Below are 14,736 nucleotides of genomic sequence, written 5' to 3'. Positions count from 1 at the left end.
CAGAGGCTCAAGTAGTGATCCTAGGCCCGAGATTATGGGCCTCCCTGGTGGAGGACGTTGGGTTTTGTGGACTTTTGGCAAAGTATAAAAATATGGCATCACGGGGTTTGGAGTTTGTAGGAACAGAGCCTCTTGAGAAGTGATCCACCCTTCAGCTACAGCCTCTTCCACTGCTTCTGTGATAGCCTTTTTGACTCGTTCTGTTGGATCCATGTCTAGAGGTAGATAAAATCTTCTATCTTCTAGTTGTCTCTTACATTCTTGCCGGTAGATTTCGATCTCCTGAATGACAATCGCTCCACCCTTATCAGCAGGCTTGATGATAATGGTGTGATCTTGTGTGAGTGCTTTCAATGCCAGTTGTTCTTTTTTCGGAAGGTTACTGTATTGATTCTTCTTCTTTTTGTTTTGACACAGAGTAGTGATTTCTTCTGTGACAGCTTTCTCAAAGGTGAGGACTTGTGGAGGTACACTGTGTAATGGAGGGTTAAAGGTAGATCTCTTTTTTAGTCCGGTATTGATCTCCTCCACGATGGTATGGGGCAACTCTTTGTTGTTAAAAAAGAAATGTAATCGTATTTTACGAAAAAATTTGGCCAGTTCGCATTGTACCTGAAAGTCATCTCCATCTGTCGTGGTTACAAATCCCAGGCCTTTGTTGAGAACAGATATTTCGTCTGTAGTCAAGACCTTCTGACTAAGATTGATTATCAAGTCATCTCTGTACTCGTTCCTGGTTGTGGTTGGCTCTTCTTGGATTGACTGCGTGTGTTCATTTGTTGGGGCATGGATGTTGGCAGATTCCAATGTACTTGTGTTTGCCGGCCTCTTCTTCGGCCCCTGGGCCTTCCTTGGCCAAACCCTAAAAAAGGCTGGTAATTAGGGTCCTGTTGATTCATAAGGAACGGATTCTGGGGTGGTAACTGAAATTGTTGGGGGGGATATCCCCAAGGCGTTGGAGGCCACAAATGTTGTACTTGGGGTATATATTGCCCTCTCCAGGTCCTCCTGTTTCCTCGTCCTCTATTCTGTTGTTTGCCCATTCCTGGGCCATCAGTGTCACTCACATCATCATCGGAGCTGCTCCCTGAGTATGTGGAACCATAGCGACGTCCTTTTTTATTGAATTCTGGTGGTGTGTAGGTGTCGCTGGTATATGGATAGATCACCTCGTGTTTGAATTTGGCTAAGTCCTTCTTGAACTTTTCAATCTTTGAGGTCAAGATTGAATCTTTGAGTTCTTTATTGCTTTTATTAGCCTCTTCTTGATTCTTTTTAAATAAAGCAGCTGTAACAGTGATTTTAATTTGAGCCTCAAGCACTTGTATTTCCAATAGAATGGCATCAGCCACTCGCTTAGCTGTGCTAACTATAAGAATGAGCCAGTCACGCGTGCAGCGCCACGCTATCAGGGACCAATCTTTTAAGAAGGTTTTATCTTGTAGAAATAAGCGAGGGGCATTGGTGACGATCAGCCCCGAAGGGGCGCAGTTACCCCGTAGATATTCGGCCATGATAGCGCCATGTATCATGGTACGTGTGTGGGATTTTTTTAGAGATAGTACCTGGCTCCAGTCATCTACTGTTGAGCCTGGTGGTCCCAGAGCAATGTCTAAAATACTTGGTGTATTGTCAAGTATGGATTGGTATATAGCGTCGTCATATGCTAGACCACTGAATTCTGCCATCTCTAGGGAGATCAGGGGCCAATGATTGTCCTATCCCAAGCAACCTAAGTGCAGAGAGCTAGCGAGGAGTATCAGGGTACGGGAGACCAAGGGATTAAACCCAACGACGGGGGCTAACCAAAGGTTTTAGTCACCCCTATGTTTAAAAAGGACCCGCAGCCATCAGCTGCACAGGAAACAAGTATAAGGCAAAAGGGGGTCCAAGGGACGGTTTAGAGACCACTAGCAGACTAATTGCCCTGTCCAGTAATTCGTAAACCAAAAAAGTCTGGTGGTCGAAATGTACAGGAGAGAGATACGAGAAGAGACATACAAAGAAAAGAGACCCTTTAAGTGCTCTATGGCTAGAAGGATTTCCATCAATAACCAGTGATTGGTCAGTTTCATCATCTGGATATCCAACCTTCCCACCACTATCAACCTCTCCAACAAGAGTTATTCATTGTGGTTAGGTGTCAGCCAGATCACCAATGGTGCAAAAGGGAAGGAACAAGAGAACAGCAGGAATTTTTGTCTTAACCAAGACGTATATCACTAAATGATATAAAAAGTGCAGTGCAGAAAAGTGAGATAAAAAAGGATTTAGAGGAAGAAAAGCAGTTACCCCGTAGATATTCGGCCATGATAGCGCCATGTATCATGGTACGTGTGTGGGATTTTTTTAGAGATAGTACCTGGCTCCAGTCATCTACTGTTGAGCCTGGTGGTCCCAGAGCAATGTCTAAAATACTTGGTGTATTGGCAGAATTCAGTGGTCTAGCATATGACGACGCTATATACCAATCCATACTTGACAATACACCAAGTATTTTAGACATTGCTCTGAGACCACCAGGCTCAACAGTAGATGACTGGAGCCAGGTACTATCTCTAAAAAAATCCCACACTGCTTTTCTTCCTCTAAATCCATTTTTATCTCACTTTTCTGCACTGCACTTTTTATATCATTTAGTGATATACGTCTTGGTTAAGACAAAAATTCCTGCTGTTCTCTTGTTCCTTCCCTTTTGCACCATTGGTGATCTGGCTGACACCTAACCACAATGAATACCTCTTGTTGGAGAGGTTGATAATGGTGGGAAGGTTGGATATCCAGATGATTAAACTGACCAATCACTGGTTATTGATGGAAATCCTTCTAGCCATAGAGCACTTAAAGGGTCTCTTTTCTTTGTATGTCTCTTCTCATATCTCTCTCCTGTACATTTAGACCACCAGACTTTTTTGGTTTACGAATCCCTTGATGGTCCCTTTATAAAAATAAGTATTTCACCCGGAGACTCCAACTTCTTTTAACAGGTTGAGTCAAGCACAACAGATCCATGGAGTTATAGCAGATCTTGTCATTCAGATTCTGTCAGTAAGTCACATTGCCAGCCATATAAGTGGTAAAGAAGTAGGACTATTTATAGCAGATCTCATCACTCCCAGACTGATCCTGAAGAGGAAAGTTATTATCATTTATTTTTCGTATAGTACTTGACTTCTCAATATTTCTATTTCTACGCATGGTAAACAGCACGTGCTATACAAATCTATGGACATCATTCAATCTTCAGAAATTAACTTCGAACTAATGAATGGTTGAGCTACCTCTTTTGCAATTTGAACTCACGATCAATAAATCACATGGATGCCAAAAATACGCCCTGTACAGACTGAGTAATTTTTCCTGCTCGGTCAGCAATTTCTCTTTTCTCCCGAGAGCCATAGCTAAGTGGGATGTATGTTTGATACATATGGATGGCAGAACCCGGATTGCATGGCATCATTTTTTTGGTGCTCTCTTTGACATCAAAGGAGCATGTTCCCCAATTGATAACACTGATGGCATGGTACTATAGCTTTATGGATGGCATGATCGGGTGAAGCTCATAGGGTTAAAAGATTCACAGTTAAGTGCTGATTCACAAACACTTTCATGACTACAGGAATTAGTCCTACAGGGGTACTCTTTGACGTACTCTTGCATGCCTTTGTGAATCATCCAGAAATGTTAGACTCGCAATTACTAAAAGTGCAAAGAGGCACAGTTCTTTCTATTTGTACTTGCTAGCCCTGGGACGCCCTGTTGCAAGGGCAGCCATGCGCTCTATAAATGTGTATAACATAACATAACATAACATACTAATTGTATATGAATAGTCAAGTTTCTTACCCATTGTAAATGTTTAGCGGCCAATTTACAAAGGCATATAACTAACAGTGTCTAACAGAGTACTACAGGAGTACTTTACGTACTCCAAAATACTTTGGTAAATAGGGCCCTATATTTTTAAGTGTTATCATGTCACCCAATTTACTGTTATCTCTTGGATGTTCTAGCCATGCACATTTGTCTGACATTTCAGGTTGCTGTTTTTGTTTGCTTCAAAAGAGCAAATGAACAACCAGGTTTCCTGAATAGGCATGGTTTCTAAATCCTGGTTTCCTCAGCACTATCAAAGGATGCATAATATGCCAAACAAACCTCGCCCAGGGAACCATAACCTAAAGAGCAGTGCAACTACACGCTGGTTTGATTTCCCAAGAAAGTAATGTGCAATGCACTGAACCTAATTACTGACATGCACAAGAGACTCAATGAGTCGTAGTATGTACCAGAAGTGTACAAGGACAAGGCAAGAATTAGTTAATCTACTGCTGGGCATGGATATGTTTTTTTCAAGATATTTAGAAACTCATCACGAGTGGCCTTTTCATTTCGATGGGGCTAGTAACAGCAGTTACCCATCCCACTGACGTTGTAAGATTTTTGGTAAAATTAAGATTTTTGGTAAAATTAAGGATTACAGAGTGAATCAGACCTGGAATTACCAATTCACACATGTAGAAAATCCGGCTTTCCTGTGTGGTTACTGTAGATTATTTTGCTGTATCCTATATCTTTACTGGTGTTAGACCATTGTGCACTTTAATCGTGCTAACTTTTGGTAAAGTGTCTGTGCTCCCCCTTTAAACATGGTAAAGTTGGCATATTCATAATTAATATATTTAACTTACCTATAAGTCCCTAGGACATGGTACAAAATGTACCTCGGCAGATAAGTGAAATATTACTAGTGGACTACAGCTCCTATTGAGTCATCCAGTACAGTCACAAGGTAAAACGTGTCTTCTGGCCTACCATTGTAGCCTGACTGTGGCAGTTTAAACACTGCAAAGTGATTGGTGAAAATAAACCCTTTTGACAGTGTAAAATCTCCATTTTAAATATTAATAAGTGCCCCCTTTGTAGGCGCTGTAGTCTAAAAGGCAGGGTGCATGGTATTTAACAGTAGGACAAGTTGAAATGTAATGTTAACATGTAACCAGTACCCAAAAGCTATTTTCACTGTGGCAGGCCTATCCATCCCATGTAGAAAACCAGTGTACAGATTAAAAATCATAATACTGTATATTATGATTGAGGCAAGCTAGAAAAATAACTAAACAGCTATTTATAATAGTTATTAAAATTCAATCCAATCGTGAAGTCAGATTTGTAATAAATATTAAGTAAAAGTAGCTTTTATAACGTTACCTTTACCTGCCTGATATTTCTGGTGGCTGAATTTTGAATTCCTCTCCCAGCAAGTAATTAGCATTTCAATAGGCATGAAAAAAGTGTGAAGTGCCTCTCAGGAGCAAAAAATAGGCTGTCATAAATAGTCAGAGAGGACTCATATGAACATTACAGATTATGAAGTGTGTGGCTGTGAGCATCCTTTTTACTACAGCATTGTCAAATCCTGATTAAATGTCATACCCTGCCTGACAGGTCTGATGAGATTACATATAACACTCAGGGCACAGTTTGAAAGGAAGGTAAGAGAACCCCTTATAGAGGGCCATGGGGCAAGCAGAAGCTACAGGTCCCAACGGTGGTGGGTGTGGCCTTTAGCTTCTGATGTCCCGGGGCCTGGCCTACTAAGGGCTAAGAGTAACTAGGTCAAGTACTCCTTATGTACTTAACTCTAAGTGGTAGTGTAAGTCGAGCAGTCCAGGGATTTTCGAGGAGGAGGTGGGTGTAGGGTGAACACAGACTCAGTGTTTGTTCAGCACCATCAATAAATGAATATTTAGCCATATACTTGATTTTATAAAAAGTAGTATTCATACACACTCTCAAAGGGAAATACAGTACACACTACATAATAACACACTCTTAATAAGGTCTGTATTCTAGCACTGGCTGTGCTGACACCAGCATCCTGCTTTTCTAACTACAGACTCTGGTTATTCCCTATTTACTTAAGACAACATCCAGGTTAGGCCCAACTACAGAATACAAGTCTTAGAAGTCTCACAATAGTTATTCAAAGTCAAATGTTTCCCAGCAACTTTGACCCTTCAGTCAGAGCAGATTCCTCCCACAAAGGCTCTGCCACTCGAGATGCAGTCTTACGAGCGCTCTCTGGAGACGAGAGAGAAGGCCCAGGAGTGTTCAGCAGTCCTGGGTCATGGTCGATTTAGGCTGGTGCCAGCGAGGAGTGGGAGTCTCATCACAGTCAGCATGGGTTCTGGACCTCCATGGCGCTGTTCGGTTATCACTGTAAGTACTGTCTGTCTCTGATGGAAGACCTTGGGTGCTACTCAAGTTTCAATAACAAAGGAGCAGTACTGAGTGCACAGGTACACATTCTTCATTGGCAACAGCCCTCAGCTTCCGTCATGTCCCCCAACTGCCATATGGGGACATTCAAGGTGACGTCCTCATTTTGGTCACAATACTGCACAGGGTGACAGTCCGTCTTCACTACAGCACTGCACCAGGGCAACACTCACTGGTTTCACCGCGGCCCCATCTGCCAAATGGGGATAACAAGCCAAACACTTAAGGCAGCATCCCTCTTTGGGTCACAATATTGCACGGAGTGACTGCCCTACCTTCACCACATTGCTGCACTGGGCTGACAGGAGTTGCAAACAAGGCAAACAGGTAGATGGATCATTTGGCGTGGCGGTCTGAACGGACCAGAATCTCACACTCCGCTCCCAGGATTCAGTCCTTAGGATTGCCACCGGAATTCACTCCCTCCAGGCAATCACCTTCTCCTCAAATGGTCCTCTAGTCTCAGGTCAGGTAGAAGATGGTGCTCCAAGATCCAGGTGAGTGTTCTTGATACTTAAGGGCGAAATCTCCTCACCCAGCATGGAAGACTGTCAGACCCTCAATCCCCAGACCTGGTCACAACTTGCAGAATTTGTGCTGGGCTTCTCCATGCTGATTTACAGCTTCAGTTTGACAATTTGGAATTCTCTAGCTCCCCTTTTTATAATCTGTTTCCAGACTCAAATGTGATATTTGAAGTCTGTGTTCTGGGGGTTGCCCACTTTGAAGTGCAGATTCCTCTGTCTTGCTCTTCCTCCAGAGCACTGTCTATCACAGCAGGAGTGTCTACAAATCTGATAGCCCCTAACATAGGCCATGTGAGTGACTAGAAGATCACACCTGGATGTCAGCCTCAGTGATATGTGTATCAAAGGGTTACAAAGGGCCCCTGCCCCACTCTTTATGATTCCCTTATCAAACACATATTTTTCCAGAGATGTGCCCAAGCCCCTTTGAACAATGACCTCGCTTTAAAATCAAAGAGCCCCCTTTGAAGTGTACAGAAGAGCATTGCTCTTCTTCCTTTAGTGTGTGCCCCACCCAGCTCTCAGAAATGCAGCAATCCACAAATCCACATGGTTCCCTGGCAAACCCTGGATTTCCAACATGTGACACTGAGACCTCCAAGTAGTGTGCCCTTCACAAATACACATACAACAAAGCTCACACATGCAATCATGCATGCTGACTCCCATGTACCGTACCACTTTACAGGCAAACCATGTACTATAACCCTTTACAGGCACACCCAATCATGCATGCTGTCTCTCATGTGCAGCACCACTTCACAGGCACACATACATCCCGATTTGAACAGGAAGTCATGCCTGCTGCCCTGCACTATATACAATCCAATGCAGGCCAGGGTTGAGTTAAGCACACAGCAGCAGAACTTTACATGAGTGGGCCAGGAGGCACCATTCCAGTGACACAGGTGTTCACTCTACTGATTATTATTACTTGAAAACATGGTATGCTGCCATCATCACATCATGCTGCTTAACTCCTCATGAAGGCAGTAGCCTACCACCAACAGAGAGTACCCCTTTTGGCACCTCTCCCAGTCTTTAGGAAGAGCGGAATCTGTGAGATGGGGCTAGATCATGGCGCACACGCATAATGCATGTTCGCCCATGACCAACAAATTGTTTCTAAACATCCAGCTATTACCATATATGGGCTTGGGGCACTAGGGTACTCATTAATTACCATGTGAAGGAATTTTCCATCCCAACAGAAGGGTAACAGAATGCCAAGGAAATTCTTGTGTATCTACTGCCTGTTTACTGGTTGCTGGAAAACCCTGGTTTGTTCTACCAGACTTTTGTCTCTGAGTTTATTGGGGGCACAGTGGCTGTTTCAAACTGGATTTTAGAGTTAGATATGGGAGGTCATTAGGATTACCACGGTACACTCCCCACACACAATCCCAGTCCCAGCCCTCAGAGCCCAACTATTGTGTGGGCAAAAACATTTGCCGTCTTGAAAATGGCCAAAGTTGGTAGGGTTGGCCCTGGAACTTTAACTACATTGGTTAGAGTGTGCCCAGGAGTCATTCCCACACCCTAGCTCATGCCAGACATAAATGTGACATCTCCAGTAACCCACCTCAGAACAATCCTGCGCCTGAGGAAGAACAGAGGAGGACTGCACCTGATGTATGTGACCTCAAAAAAGCTCTGAAGGACTGGGCCTGCTCTTGCTTGTACCTAGGACAAAGAAGTGGACCCCACGTTGTTATAAGGCTTACTTCCTATTAAAGCTACAGGGACACACAAAGCTATAACAGGCCTTTGCCTGCAAATACCAGGCTGACTAGTGACAACTAGGCCTGGTCTGGACCCTGCTGTATGTCCTCTGCCTGCTGCTCCGTGAGTCTCTAACAGCTTTCCCTAATTCCGAGTGACTTTGGAAGTATACTTCTGGGGTAGATTGGGACTAAACAAACTAATGTCTGGATTGAAATCTTTAACCAGGATGAACCTGGTTGGTGTATCCAACCTATGCGCCATCTCAGTCAGTGTCAAATTGCGCCTAGGTCTACCATGACCATAGATTGCCATTGGCACTTTGTGCTTTTTGATGCTCTTCCTACCTAAAACTTTAAAAATTCATATCTTTAGTTCCCATTATTGAATTTTTGTCATTTTGTTGTCATTTTGTTTATTACAGTTTTGTTAACTATATTTGTCTAATACGTTTTGGTATTTTTATTATTTTGCATTTTGACTTCATCACTGTATTGGTTTTGCAAAAATACTTTACGCATTGCTCTAAGTTAAGCCAGTCACTTATGTACCATAGCTACCAGGGGGGTCAGCAAAAGTTAATTAAGTGACTTTGATGGTTCACCAATCCTAAATAATAATAAAATCTCTTACAACTCGGTTATGACTAATTTCTAAGGGGACCATCAGGGTCCAACTTGTAATGGCTTTGCTTTCTCCAACCCATGGTATTAGTAACTCTGGGGGTAGGGAAAATCTGGAACATTTCCTGAGCCATTTGTAATGAGTGCCATGGTGTCCACCATCTTCCCACAGGCTCAGTTATTTTCACATTTGTTTTTGTAGTTTTATATAGTGAGAACTCACATGAGCACAGTTACATTAAGCCAGTTACATTACACAAAGACACTTTAATTTTTGGTAGGCAACGGGAGATAACGTGATTTGCCCAGAATCACAGGATGTTGAGCCGATGAGACTCAAACTTGGTTCCCCGGTTCCAAAGTCGGCCGCTCTGGCCATTACCGCCACGTGATCTGAAAGTGTAACTTTCTCTGATTCCATGTATTTCCTAACTCTTGGATTACCAAAAAGCAATAACAGAATATTGTTTATGCTGTCATGTAGTTGTAACCACTACACTTTGCTGCTACATCAAGGATACCCAGGAGCTTATAAATTAATATTGTTCTGCAATTGGGAGATCTTGATGTCAAGCAGGCTGAATGATGGAACCAGAACGTGAAAGAAACATTATGGGACAGGTGTGTATCTGTTGCCCATTCCTGGCTGAGTTAATGGGTTTTGGCACCAATTTACACATGAGGGTAATTTCGCCAACAGAATCAAATTTCCATTGGACATACTGTTTGTGTCCCCTTTGGACAACCGTAGGTTTGTGACACATTTTCACTTGGCTGGTATACGGTAACACCTGTAGAGCTACACTCCTAACCCAATTCAAATAAATGTCATTCCTAAAGAGGGACTGGCCCCTGGTGTTACTGAGCAAACTGTATCATGTTATATTCATATGTAATTAGTATAAGTGGTAAGGAATTTAGCATCTTTGCATTTTTATCAATAGGGAGATGATGTCACAATACCACTTTGTTCGACTGTGAGCATCTTGGACTACCATGGAAATGGCATGCCTCCTTCTTCAGAGACTCCAACCTCCAGTGCTACTAGAGAGGAAAGGGCTTCAGGCAAGAAGGAGGTTGGAGGAGATACAGCAACTGGTCAGTGGGTAAAAACTGGCTCCAGGTTGTTACCTCATAGAGAGACATTCAGGGCCTCATTTATGAAAACTGTCGCATCGCAGCGTGAAAACAGCAATGCAACAGTTTTCACTGTGCCCTCCTTGCGACAGGATGGATGCGTCATATTTAAATGTACAGCTCTCCATGTCCCAAGGAGTTACAGATACGTCAGTATTTTTGATGTATATGTTAACGCAAACGTGGCTCATTGCTGGGGTGTGTCTGAAAACAGATGCAACTCCAATAATGTGTCCTTTCACATGGGACAAGCCCCATGTGAAAGGGCCTGCGTCAGTCTTACGCCTGCTGCGAGGCAGGCGTAAGTTATTGACACAGTAGAGTCCTAGAAGTGTTGCAGTGAAATCTCATAGATTTCACTGCGCCACTTCTACGGCCCTGTACTGCAGGGGAAAGCCCACCTTGCATACATTATACCTCATGCAGGTATAATGTAGCGCAGGGGTTCACAAAGTGATGCATGTGCTTTGTAAATATGGTGTAATGTGGCGCATTATTTACACCACCGCAGAATCACAAAAAGTGACGTAACGGCAGCGTAAAAGTGTCGCAATTAGTCGGATTCAATAGTCTATAACATATTTCTGCATTCCTTAATATCTGCTAAACCACATCACTACCATATATATCTTGGCTGCCTGCTTTCTGATTTCTAATGACATTGCTTTTAAACTGAAGAGAGCTAAGAATTGGAAGCATAATACGTTTGAGTTTCAAATTTCTTAACAGAGCAGTTACAAAAAATGAAAACATTTCAGGAGCTCTTAATTACCTCACTCTGCAAAAAATGGTCTAAGTCCACAATTCAGCAATAATGTCTGACTGAAGTTCTGGTCTTAATTTACCCAAGTCAGCAATAGCCCCTGGCAGCAATTCACCTCTTACCCAGAACAATAATCAATAATCTTTATTCAAAAGCTTGGATTGCAATAGAAGCCAAAACTGACTTCCAATTGTTAATCAATAGAGTAACTGGTTTATTCATCAAACCAGAAAGTACTGTAACTTTGGGATATTGTATCAGTAAATCCATAAGAATAGATCAGGAGTAAAATCCAAAAATCACTAACAAATATGTTCAGGAATTCATGTGAGTAGACTATAAAAAGAAGTGCGTCTGGTACACAACAAGGTTGCAAAACGTGCTTCAAAGTCACCAAGCACACAAACCAAGGGGCATATTATCAAGAAACGGCGTTAAAACTATCGCCGCTTTAGCGGCAGAAAACTGCAGCTAAAGCGGCAATAATGGGCTTGATAATATGCCCTTGAGAATTCCCCTAGAAGCCCATGTTCTGGTGTCAACATAGGCTTCTATTGGAATTCTCTGCGGCATTTTATCAAGCCACTTATCGCCGCTTTAGCGGCAGTTTTCTGCCTCTAAAGCGGCGATAATTTTAACGCTGTGCTTGATAATATGCCCCCAACCACGAAATCCGCGAAGAAGGTGGCCAGGATCCAGGCGTCCAGCCACTGAAGAGTGGGAAACTCAATAGCTGGTCTCTTTACATATAGTCTACATAAAAACAACTAGACCACAAATATTCAAGATATTCCTGCTCCTGCACACTAGCTACTTCCAAACTCTGCCGAAGGACCCGAACAGAACCCCAATCACATTGTTGACCAGAATGAGGTTTAGTGCAGAGCTACAAATGTCTCATTAAGGAATTGACTGCAAATCAATGTCATGCAAAGCAAATTATAGTTGAAATAGTTTGCAAATTCCCAGTAATTCTCCTATCTGACAAGTTGGATGTTCTGGGCTGATTTGCAAAGGCATGTAAGAGTATGTAAAATCACACTTCAATAGTAACACCTCTTGTACTTTTACATGACTTTGAGAATCAACCTTTTCTTTAAATATTTACTATTAACCAGCCTTTTGATCACCTAGCACCGTTCAGGAAAGAGGGTTTCATCAGAAAGTCTGTCTCCACCACTCTATGAGACATAGTGCAGAACTGCAGAATATATTTTAAGGGGATTCGGCGGTGGTAATTAGATACTTGTGGATTTGGGTGTCAGTATGGGAGATATTAGGCTCAAGATGGTCAGCAGACATGTTTTACACTGAAAGCTTGTAGATACGATTTTGGTGCTACTGAGAATGCTACTGGACCGTGAGTTTCACAACACTGTAGCAATGATTGAAGACTACATTGTGGGCACGCTTTATGATTTGGATTAACCCTTTAAGTGCGCCCGTCGGCCAAAGGCCGTCGCGAGCACTGCCTCGGTAGTGCTGTGCACGCCCGCTGGCCGACACGGCCCCGCCCACATAATGGAACGCCCCGCACTGCGGCAAATTTATCGCCGCAGTAAACGGGTTAGAGATGACCATCCAGACGCAGGATAGTTCTCCTTGAAAAAACAGACTGGCACTTCAGAACAAAAGGCTTCATTTATGAGGAAGTTGTGCAGCGCAGCAAGTCACCTTGCTGCCCTGCGCTGTTTGACAGGGAAGGACAGGAATGCTCCATATTTAAGGCAATACAGCGCATTCCTGTCTTTTCCCATTATGCTGGTGCCCTTTGGCAGCCTAGCACCAATGCAAACACTCAGTGCAAGGGTGCCATTGTTGCATGCATGATTGTGTATGTGTACTGCAGAATGCGGCACGCATAGAAAGAGGAAGAAACGAGGAGACATAGAATAGAGATATTTCTCCTTGTTACGCCTCCCCTGGGAAGGTGTATATTTTTGGTGCAGCCCCAGGTTTACACATTCTTGTAAATCTGGGGATGCATCAAAATCCATGGGAGTCGCATGGGAACACTCACGCAGCACATACCTGCGCTGTGTTGCGTTACTACAAATTTTTGAAGCCACTCACTGCCACACAAAGTGGCTTTGCATGGCTTCAAAAATCTGACTAGGAAGTTTGTGTCACACTTGCACCACTTTGCGTGGTGCAAAAGTGATGCAAGCGTCTAATAAATGAAGCCCTAAGTCTAGGTGAAGACGGCGAAGAAGAATGAGGCACACATCCCTGCCAACTGTAATAACAATAAATCTTGCTCTTTGCTTTAGTACTCTGAAAGGGATGTTCCTACCTAATCTCTATCTCTAGCTGAAATTGTTTCCCTCCAGGGCCGGATCATAGAGGACTAGATAACCATTTCATGTTATTGACCTGGACCTCAGTGAAAGTTTTCCATCTCTTCTGAGGACAGCTGTCTGTCTGCTGGTGGGATAGCCTCTGGAAAGCATGAAGCCTTGGAGGACTGGGAAACTCAGTGGCGTAGCTAGCCCTCTGGCGTTTGCCGCAGTGAAGAATGGGGGAGAGCTGGTGAATATTTTCTCCGTTTGCTGCCCGACGGCAAACGCATTGAGGAGCGGGGGGCTTGCTGTTGCTGCCCCAAGACCAGTAGCGGCTCGGTGAGGGAGTGCCGCTGGACGGTGGGGCGGGGGAGGGGCAGGGTGGGGGCTAGTAAACTCCGGCTCACGGCCGACCAGAGTAATGTAAATAAATAAAACAAATTTCATTGCGCGCGCTCAAATGCATTTGGCGTTTCAGCGCGCGCAATGACATTAGTTTTATTTATCTGAGGTCGGTTCCAGCCCCCAGAGCCCAACTATTGTGTGGGCAAAATCATTTGCCATCTTGAAAATGGCCAAAGTTGGTAGAGTTGGCCCAGGAACTTTAACTACATTGGTTAGAGTGTGCCCAGGAGTCATTCCCACACCCTAGCACATGCCAGACATATATGTGACATCTCCAGGAACCCACCTCAGAACAATCCTGCGCCTGAGGAAGAACAGAGGAGGACTGAACCTGATGTATGTGACCTCGAAAAGCTCTGAAGGACTGGGCCTGCTCTTGCTTATACCTAGGACAAAGAAGTGGACCCCAAGCTGTTATAAGGATTACTTCCTATTAAAGCTACAGGGACACACAAAGCTATAACAGGCCTTTGCCTGCAAACACCAGGCTGACTAGTGACAACTAGGCCTGGTCTGGACCCTGCTGTATGTCCTCTGCCTGCTGCTCCATGAGTCTCTAACAGCTTTCCCTAATTCCGAGTGACTTTGGAAGTATACTTCTGTGGTAGATTGGGACTAAACAAACTAATGTCTGGATTGAAATCTTTAACCAGGATGAACCTGGTTGGTGTATCCAACCTATGCGCCATCTCAGTCAGCGTCAAATTGCGCCTAGGTCTACCATGACCATAGATTGCCACTGGCACTTTGTGCTTTTTGATGATCTTCCTACCTAAAACTTTAAAAATTCATATCTCCAGTTCCCATTATTGAATTTTTGTCATTTTGTTGTCATTTTCTTTATTACAGTTTTGTTAACTATATTTGTCTAATACGTTTTGGTATTTTTATTATTTTTCATTTTGACTTCATCACTGTATTGGTACTGCAAAAATACTTTACGCATTGCTCTAAGTTAAGCCAGTCACTTATGTACCATAGCTACCAGGGGGTTCAGC

This window comes from Triturus cristatus, chromosome 10 (assembly GCF_964204655.1).
Source record: "Triturus cristatus chromosome 10, aTriCri1.1, whole genome shotgun sequence".
Classification (NCBI taxonomy): domain Eukaryota; kingdom Metazoa; phylum Chordata; class Amphibia; order Caudata; family Salamandridae; genus Triturus; species Triturus cristatus.
This window is presented reverse-complemented; position numbering follows the sequence as displayed.